Genomic DNA, 11,066 nt, shown 5'->3' on the forward strand with positions numbered 1-11,066 from the left:
TGACTCATATCCAATGCCACAAAGGTACTTGTCCAGTAGAGTTCCCAGCTTTATTTAAAATGCAGAGAACATAGTCACGAAACCTGTTACTAAGTACTGCCGCCAAATAGCCACACCATCTGGCCATGTGATTGCCAACAAAAAGGTGGAACAGCAGAAGTCAAGAAGGTAACTTGGAAGAGAGTGAGTGGTGTGGTTCCAAAGAGTATCAAGCTTCAGAACAACCAGAAACATTCATTCATATAACAAAGACTTACTGATTCTCTATCAGATACCATGGAATACTTTGGTTGGTAAGGCAGACATGATTTTGCCATAAACAATCTGTAAAACTAATAAAGCAAATTTTTAAAAAACATACTCAGTATACACTATAATGCAGTAGGGAGGTATAGTGTATCATGTGACCACTTGGCATTCAAACTTCTTCCTTACCATATAAGTCTCCATGAGCCTGGATTCTATTTTTTGGCAGCATCACACCACATGTGAAGTACTGGCCTAGACACACCAAACACTTTCAGGACTCCATATCATTCTGGAATGCCTGTTCTATTCCTCACTGCACCATACTCCCATTTATTTTGTAACTTATTTTTCCATGATGTTCCAGATTAAATAAAATAAATCTCTTTAATGAAATTAAATAAAATTCCTTTTTAAAATAAAATTCTTTAATGAAACCTTTTAAAATTTGTACAGTTATTTTGTATGCAGTGTCTCCACAATTCTTTATTCAGGTATCTATAATAGCAAGCAAAACTGCATTTCATTTTTACTTACTACATTTCTAAATAGTTTGAACTCCTCAATGTTCCATAGCATTAGTATGACAACTGGTACATAGTGCCTGATATATTTCATATATATTTAATAAATAAACCAGTGTAAATGTTTTGGTGCAGCATTTTATTTTGGTTTAATAATAACATTTATTCTCTTTTTTTAAAGATTTTATTTATCTGAAAAAAAAAAGATTTTATTTATCTGAGAGAGAGAGTGAGCAAGAGAGAGCTGGAGTGGGGGGAGGGGCAGAGGAAGAGGGAGAAGTAGACTCTCTGATGATCAGGGAGCCTGATATGGGGCTCAGTCCCAGGACTCCAGGTTCATGATCTAAGCTGAAGGCAGACAATTAACCAACTGACTCACTCAGGCAACCTCATTTACATTTATTCTTAGGCAATAATTTCTAAAAAAGGAATAATTTATGATTATATTTTCTAGAGACTAGACTAAAATGCTAGCCACTAGCAAGATGAAGCTATTTAAATTTTAATTAAAATTAAATAAAATGATACCAACAATGAACAAGTAGAATTTGAAATTGAAAACACAATGTAGACTACATTAGCACCACCAAAATGAAATACCTAGGCATAAATTTAGCGAAATAGCTACAAGATTTATATGAGAAAAACTACAAACTTTGATGAGTGAAATCAAAGAAGAACTAAATAAATGGGAAGGTATTCCATGTTCATGGATAGGAAAACCAAGGGGGGGGGGAATCTCATATTGTCAAAATGTCAATTTTCCTCTGATCTATGATTCAATGCAATCCCAATCAAAATCCCCCCCAAATTAATCGGTGGATATCAACAGACTTATTGTAAAGTTTATATAAATAATAATCAGAATAGCCAAAACAATGTTGAAGGAGAGCAAAAAGTTGGAGGACTGGCAGTACCCGACTTTAAGACTTACTATGAAGATAACCTAATCAAGATAATGTGGTATTGGTGAAAGAACAGGAAAATACATCAATGAAACAAAATAGAGGGACCAGAACTAGACCCACATAAATATAGTCAACTGATCTTTGACAAAGGAAAAAAGGCAATACAATGGAGAAAAGATACTTTTTTCAACAAATGTTGCTAGAATAATTGGACATCCACAGACACACAAAGGAATCTAGATGCACAAGTTACAGTCTTCATAAAAACTAAATTTGGATCACAGATCTAAATGTAAAATGCAATGATAAAGCCCCTAGAAGATAACTAGAGAAAATTTAGATGATTTTGGGTATATCAATGACTGTTTAGATACAATACCAGAGGTACAACACATGAAAGCAAGAATGGATAAGCTGGACTTGATTAAAATTAAAAACTGCTCTTCAAAAGTCAAAGTAAAGAGAATAGAAGATAAGATAAACTGGGAGGAAATAGTTGCAAAAGATATATCTGATAAAAGACTGTTATCAAAATGTATGAAGTCCTAAAACTCAACAGTAAGAAAGCAAGGAACCCAATTTAAAAATGGGCCAAAGACCTTAAGAGACACCTCACCAAAAAAAGGTATACAGATAGCAAAACAACATATACATGTTCTGCATCGTGTCATCAAAGAAATGCAAACAAATAAGATACCATCACACAGCTATCAGATTGACCAAAATCCAGAATACTGACAATGCAAATGCTGATGAGGATGTGAAGCAGTAGGAACTCTCATTTGTGGCAGGTGGGAATGCAAAAAGGTACAGCCACTTTGAAAGACAGTTTGGTGCTTTCTTACAAAACCAAAAATACTCTTACTGTATAATCCAGCAATTGGACACCTCTAGTATTTACCCAAATGAGTTGAAAACTTATGTCTATGCAAAAACCTACACACAGATATTGAAGGCATCTTTATTCATAATTGCCAAAACTTGGAAGCAGCTAAGATTTCCTTCAGTAGGTGAATGGATAAATGAACTGTGATACATCCAGACAAAGTAATATTATTTGGCACTAAAATGAAATGAACTATCAAGTCCTGAAAAGACGTGGAGGAAACTTAAATGCAGGCAACTAAGTGAAAGAAGCCAATCTGAAAAGGCTACATACTGTATGATTCCAACTGTATGACGTTATGGAAAAAGCAAAATTATGGAGACAGTAGAAAGACCAGTGCTTGCCAGGGGTTGGGGAGGGTGGAGGAATGAACAGGCAGAGCACTGAGGATTTTTAGGGCAGGGAAAATACTCTGTATGGTATTATAATGATGGACATGTGTTACTATATGTGTGTTCACACCAGTAGGATGTAGGACACCAAGAATGAGTCGTGATGTAAACAATGAACTTTGAGTGATTATGATATCTTAATGTAAGTTCATAAGTTGTAAGAAATGTTCCTCTCTGGTGGGGGATTTTGATAATGGAAAGGCTATACATGTGTGGGTATGGAGATTATATGGGAAATCTCTATACCTTCCTTTTAATTTTTCTATGAACCTAAAATTGCCCTCAAAAATAGTGTTTAAAATATTAAATAAAATTTAAAAGCTAGTTACTCAGTCACAATAGCTACCTTTCAAATGTGTAATAGTCATATGTGGCTCATAGTTATCTTACGGAACAGTATAGAAAACCATTTTCTATACTGTCACTGAACTTCACCAGAACTTCACTGGAAGTTCTGTGGGACAACTCTGACTTCGAACTTTGATAAATGCACATGTTTGTTTACTCTGAGATCCTAAGACTCAAAACAACGATCTGAACTTGGCAGCCATATATACCTTAACCGCAGCAGTACCAGTTATTTTGAAGGGGGAATAAGAATTTGAGTGGGGACCATTTCCAAGTTGGCTAACATTGTGGTACAGAGTAGAGGAGCTTTAAGTGATCTAATGTATGAATAGGGTAATGGTAAAAGGTACAAGTGGCTGCTGAACAAGAAATGAGAGATTCCTTTCAAGAACAAACTTCATGTAGATTTAGAAAACAGAGCTTCAGGGGCATCTGGGTGGCTCAGTGGGTTAAGCCTCTGCCTTCGGCTCAGGTCATGATTTCAGGGTCCTGGAATCGAGCCCCGCATCGGGCTCTCTGCTCAGCAAGGAGCCTGCTTCCCCTTCTTCTCTCTCTGGCTGCCTCTCTGCCTACTTGTGATCTCTGTCTGTCAAATAAATAAAAATCTTAAAAAAAAATAAAAGAAAACAGAGCTTCAGTTCTCTAAAAACAAACAAACAAACAAACAAACAAACAAAAAAACCTTTCTAACAGCTTGTGTCTACAAACGTAAGTAAAATTTTGACATGTATTATGTGGGAGGGACTCATGGTCTTTTCAGCTACAGTAGGTCCATGATTGTGACACTGTCCTCAGACTCATTTTAAATTCGAAGACTAATAAAACATTCTAACATAATGTGGATTGATGGTTTCTTTGATAATATAAGATGTGATACTATAAAGTTCCTCCAAGATAAACTTTTCTTTTAATAAAATTTGAAGCATTTTCCCCCATTTACTAGTATATAATAAAATTTGAAGTGCTTTCTCTACCCCAACTAGAAAAATAAACCGAAACAACTGCAAAATGTATATTGTCAAACAAGTCATTGCAGAGAAATTACAAAGACATTGTGTTAATTATGTCACTGATATTATCTTATTGTAGTCAGGGACTTAACAATTACCTTAATGCTACCATCAAAAAGGGCACTAAAATCTTATACATAAAAAGCATTAATGCCTTGGGAAACCACTATGATTTATGGGTGGAAGAAAAGCAAAAAGGTCAGAAAAAAGATGAAACTGAAGAACTAGCAATAAAGGAAACAAGAAGGTATAGGGGATGGAAGAGTTAATACCTCTACAGAGTCAAAAATAATGAAAATAGATGCAAGCCCATTAGCTAGTAGAGCAAAGAGGTTATGATTTTTAAGAGGGGATTTTTTTCCTGCTATGATAGCAATGGAAGTCAGATTGTAGGATACCTCATGAGCAAATGTAGGATACCTCATGAGCAAATGTAGGATACCTCATGAGCAAAATAACTGGACCAAGAGCAAAGAGACCTGATCAGATGTTGCATGAATGGAAGATAAGTCAGTGAAGAGAGAGATTAGGACAATGTTGAAGAAGTAGGCAGCAATCACTCAGGAATCAGAGAATAGCAGCATTATAGGGCAGGAAAGGCTCTTCAGATCACTCATGCTAATATCCACCCACAGTAATAATTTCTCTGCAAGGCCCTGGCAGATCATGTACTTTTTGCTTGACCATTTAAAGTGATGAAGTATTCCCTTTTTTGCAAAGTATGTTAATCCATTTTGGGACAGATCTAGCAGTTTGAAATTCCTTCCTTATACTAAAGCAAGATCTCTTTCTTTGTAACTTCCACATTCTTTCCTTGGGTCCACAGAGTGACTAATATATCTTTCCCATGACAACCCTCCAGATATTTAACATGTCCCTCCTGTTTCTGTTCTTCAAGTTAAGCATCTCAGATCCTTTGATTATGTCTCCTGACTCAAGTTCCAGACCTCTAGATATCCTGGCCACCCTCTCTGATGGAACTGTAGTTTGCCAATATCACCTTTAGAAAGTGATGCCCAGAGGAATGTAGTATTTTGCACGTAGTCTGACTAGAGCAGATAACAGTGAGATTAATTTCCCTAGATGTTATATTTCTGTTAATTGGCTTAAATGGAGTTGGTAATGCACTATATCTGACTGATCTTCATCTAAATTGCTATCAAACTCGGTCTAGTCAACTCTGTACCTAAAAAACTTAATTTCACCTTGTTAGCATTGATTGATGGATAGATACATTCATTCCTTTGTCCATTATTTCAACAAATAGTATTTGAGGATGATTATCTGCCAGGCTTTGTGGTATGCCTTGAGAATACCAAGAAGAACAAACTGTTCTAACCAATTGAGATTATTTCAAAAATTAAATATCATTCAACTTTGTTCTTTCTGACATCACTTGTTATTTCTATATTTTTAAAAATATAATTAAGCTTTTATTTAAGTTAATAATAAAATTGATTAAGTGAGAAATAAGGATATATATTGTGATAAACTGATGTCACTGGTATGTTAGGATCCTAGATTCAAAAAATTTTAGAGCTAGAGGGGACTTTAGGGACATCTAAAAGTCTGATTCATTTATTTTATAAAGTAGAGTTAACATGTATCTTTTAGTGTGATTGTCTTAAATATCATATTTCTACTTTTGTCTATGGGGAAAGTCATGGAATGACAGCTTTTATGGACTAAAAAATAAAACTTTTATGGAATTCCAGAATTCAGAATTATCAGTCTTAGAGGGAGCAAATTTTTCAAGACTTAAAGAACTCATGCTGTTTTATCATAATCACTGTTTTCTTTATCAAAATCCTACAAAAAGCCATCTATTTGCTAACTTATTTTAGAATATCTTTTGCCTTTCTATATTTTTCTTTTTCTCCTCATTCCAAAATGAGGTTTAAATTTTGTTTTTTTATATTTATAGGTTCTGTTTGGGGGGAGTGAGAGAGCAAATTTCTGCTCATTGTGACCTTTCATCTTTATCAGTAAAGCAATAACAGGTGTTCCTTCTGGTCCACATCATTTTATCATTGGAACATAATCTTTATAGCCTGAACTATGGAGTCAAATGCATGTGAATACTTTATATAAAGTATAAAATTATCTATGTATTTATGCCCCCCTTACTCCTCACTACTGTTGTGACTCTATTGTCATTTCATTTTAGAGCCATATTTTGTGAAAATTCTTCTGCAAATATGTATATTTATTCCCAAAACATGAAGTATTCATTTGTTTCCAAGGAAACAAATTCTATATCAGTCTTTTGTGGATTTGTACCCCCCCCCAACAAATTTCTTCACAATGTTGTATTTAGAGTCAGACTTATTAGCTCCAGGCATCACTTGCTTTCCTGTGTGCATTTTTGCATAATGTAACTGCCAGGCAAAATGACAAAGGCAAACGCGCAAAGGAACAAGTTAGTGTTCTTGTCAGTGCTTGGGCGTTGCTCTCAAAGGAACTGAAATTCTTCTATTTTATCAACCAAATGGGATGTAAAGGAATATATGGGCAGTTTGGGTCACCGCTAAGGCAGTGTTGTCTAGAATGGTACATAGAGTTAATAGTCATAGGGACACATTCTAAACAAATGTATAGTATCCGGGTTTCCTGCCGAACAAGGAAAAGGTCACACTGGCTCAAATCTCCAGGAATGACTAGAGTGTCTTTCTTCTTCTTCTTCTTCTTCTTCTTCTCCTTCTCCTTCTCCTTCTCCTTGTCCTTCTTCGTACGTTTGACCACTTTCACCTACTTCTCCCACCTCCCACACCTCACCCTGGCAACCGACTATCTAATCTCTATCTATCTGATCTGACTATCTGATCTCTATATCTATGGGTTTGTTTTATTTTAGATTCCACATTTAAGTGGGATCACAGAGGATTTGTCTTTCTCTGTCGGGTGTCTTTCTTCTTTATCTCTTGTTCCTTCTCTCTTGATTTTCTCCTCCTCCTCTTCCTCCTTGTATTAATCATTAATTACACCAAGAAGGTATGTTACAAAGAAATTGAGAACTTGTAACAGATCCCACATTATAGCAGCAGCAGTGACAACATCTGGAAGTTGTTAAGAGCCACAGGTGGCATCCCTAATAGTCACCTTTTTAAATTCCATTCTGAGGAGATTGTCTCTGAAAGTAAGTTCTGGTCAAGCTCCTAAAAGTGCCAAAAATCAAGGGTCATTGGCATTTATCCTAGTTCATGTGCGAGGTAAAAATGTCTTCAGATATATAGATGCACAGTCTATGATTACTACAAATCTTTAAGGTAATTCTTATTTTCTCTCAAGTTAATTTGTTTCTTTGAATCTTAAAATCTGTGTTCATATTTTAAGCAGGTTGAGTTTGTCTATGAGGGATATTATCGCTGCTGATAACTGTTATTCATCATAGTAACTACATTCCCATGTAATTTTTACATGGATTAAACACTTAATATCTTGCTTACATCTGTTTGAACATAGCAATTCCAATTGATTTCATTTGGTCAGCAAATACACAGCACATAAACTCACACTCTTCCTTTTAGTACCCACAGTAGACCACTAATCAATTATGGCATTTGTCTTGCTAAGCCTGGAAATGCCCGAGAATCTTTCTCAAACAATATTCCAGCCAACTGCTAACAATATATCAGACTTGGCACTTGCTATGAAATATATTCCCCATTCTAGAGCAAGGCCGTACCTCTGAGAAATATCCTAATGTAAAAAGAACTCTGGGCAGTGGCATCAGAAATATAAAGATCACCCATGGATTTTGTCGATACCTCTCTGAATGGGGAGTTGCACCAGGAGAATCAGATACAGATCCCAATTTCTCAGGAGACAGGCGAAAAGATAATTCTGGTTTGGACTTAGAGTAAATGTTGGATGGAAACAAAAAGAGAAAACATACTTTGGAGTTCTATCTGTAAATCTATAAATTGTGTGGCTGTCACTCAGGTTTCTCTTATTCTACTGAGCAGCTTTTTGTATCTCACAGTGGTGCTTATTGTGATATCATAGGTGTTTCCTAGGACTAAGGATGCAAAGTAGTGAAAGGGGACACATTTGCTTTTAGTTTTGTTTTACCACAGCAGAGAGGAAGGAGCTTCTTAAAAGACAGAGTTCATTCTTTCTCTAGTTCTCACTGTTCAGTCTCAGGAAACTTTTGTTGTCTTAAACAGTCTGAGGATCTCTCAAAAAGCTTTTGTATATGGGTTATAACTATTAATATTTCCTGTGTTAAAATTAAAGCAGAACTCGGGGCACCTGGGTGGCTCAGTCGTTAAGTGTCTGCCTTCGGCTCAGGTCATGATCCCAGGATTCTGGGATCGAGCCCCGCATCAGACTCCCGGCTTGGTGGGAAGCCTGCTTCTCCCTCTCTCACTCCCCCTGCTTGTGTTCCCTCTCTCGCTGTGTCTCTCTGTCAAATAAATAAATACAATATTTAAAAAAAATTAAAGCAGAACTAAACTAGTTATTGAAAATGACTATAGTAAAATGACAACATAAATATTATTTTTTTAAAATTGATCTGTAGAACAAAAAATTTAGTGAGAGGAGTGGCATTGTTTTATGTTTTTTCAAATCTTTTTAACATTTGGCTTATTAAAAGAAAATTCAGAGAACTTTATTTGATATGAGTATTTTATTGAGAAGAAACAAACTATTCATAAGCAGGGAGACTTCAAAACTAAAAGTGGTGTAAGTATGGCTTTCAGTGGTTACAGCTCAGTTTCTAAAGCACGAATGAGGGAGTGTATTGTTTTCTGTTGTGACTGTTACAAGAAACTCACATTCCTTTTAGGGTAGTAGCACTCTATATACTGATTTGTTTGCCTATCTGCTTCCTTGACTGGCTAGGAAGCTATAAAGTCATGCTGATATGAAGAAAGCAGACATTTTGTTTAAGGTCAGAGTCAGCACTTCTGGAAATCAGGACAACTTTAAACTTTGGTTACATGACTATAAATGTTTAGTGTTCGGATATATTCAGATGGTGTCCTTCATTTTGAAGCTTAATAGAAGCTTCTTAATTTGTTATGATACCCCATATCATGTAGTCTCTGGAAAACTCCACTATATACTCAGGAAAAAATAAGTGTGAAAAAGACAAATAATGACCTAATATCATTTTGAAAATAGTTTTCACCTCAGAGACCCCCTGAAAGATTGTAGGGACACCAGTTGTCCCCGACTGACCCTTTCAGAACTGATGCTTCAACCCCTTCTGTGATGACTTCTGACCTGAGGTAGAATGAATATGTGAAGTCTCTTGCTAGGGCTATTCTTGGCATTTCATCATTTAAAAGTATCAGATCTGTGGAAACAATCATAATCAACTGAGATAATCCATTCAACAAAATGTTTATTAAAGAGATTTTCATAACTTTTACAATACTTACATTAATAATTTAGAGAAAGTATTACTCACCCACCCCACATACAAGTAAACATAGAAAGTCAAGATCTGGGAAAAAATACTGCAGGTAAGGCCATATAGCTCTATAAAGTTGACTCATTCATTTATTTAATACATACTTACTAAACACCTATACTGGGCATAGGGGATGTATGAATGACCTTCATTGGTTGTTACCTTCATGTGAGCTTACATTTTAGTTGTATGACTTGCACCCGAAATACAGCTTTTAAGCAAAACAAAAACAAATATGTCAATTACAGGATTATCATTGGCCAAAATTGAAGAGAGAACCTCAGGGGAAGCAAAGGTTTTTGGAGATGTGCTATAGTAAATAGTTTTCCTACAGTAAACATCACAGTGGATTTTGTGAAGCTATTTATTATAGCCTCCATCAATGAAAGCCGAGGACATGAGAACAAAATGGAGCTGAGAGTATCACAGACAATGCTTTCTGTGAAACTAGCATTATCATTCATTTGTTGTAGGTCTTAGAAGACGGTGACCCTAAAATGAAATTACTTTTATTTTTTATGTCCACATTTCATAGTATAAGCCTCTATTGGTCCATTAGAGCTGTGGTACAGCTTCCCCAAAATTAGTCCCAAGGTTACACCTTATAGCAAGAGGGCCAAGAAATGTGGAGAAATACGGATTATTTGATGGGAAGTAAATATTTGATACAATTGATACTTTGAGATGGAGGGTTTTCTGTTCTTGTTTTTTTCCAGAATCGGAAAGAATGATCTGTGTCATGGAGTGAATTGTTTTCTCCAAATTTATATGTGGAAGTCCTAAAACCAGCACCTCAGAATGTGACTGTTTTTGGAGATAGGGTCTTTAAGGATGTAATCAGGGTACAATGAGGTCATTAGGGTGGGCCTTAATCCAATATGACTGGAGTCCTCCTAAAGAAGGAAATTTGGACACAGAAATGTACGGAGGGAAAATCATGTGAGGAGAGAGAGAAGACAACCATCTACAAGCCAAGGAGAGAGGCCTCAGAAACCAAGCCTGCCCCCAGCTTGATCTCAGATTTCTGGCTTCTGGAATTGTGGAAAAATAAATTTCTGTTTTTTAAGCCACCCAATCTGTGGTATTTTGTTATAGCAGCCCTAGTAAACTAACACAACATGGATATATGATGAGGGGAAGCAACTATTAAAGGGGAAATAATCAAAGATGAGAGAAAGGGAGGAGGCAGCAGAAGGGTGGGAATCAAGGGGAGAAAATTCCAGACATGCAGAAAAGTATGAGATAAAATCACAGATAGTTGGTGTGTGGTCTTTTGAAAAATAGCACCAAAAGATATCCAGGTCCATTTCCTGGAATTGATGAATATTACTTT

Source organism: Enhydra lutris, unplaced genomic scaffold, assembly GCF_002288905.1.
Source record: "Enhydra lutris kenyoni isolate GAN:26980312 unplaced genomic scaffold, ASM228890v2 scaffoldscaffold58, whole genome shotgun sequence".
Classification (NCBI taxonomy): domain Eukaryota; kingdom Metazoa; phylum Chordata; class Mammalia; order Carnivora; family Mustelidae; genus Enhydra; species Enhydra lutris.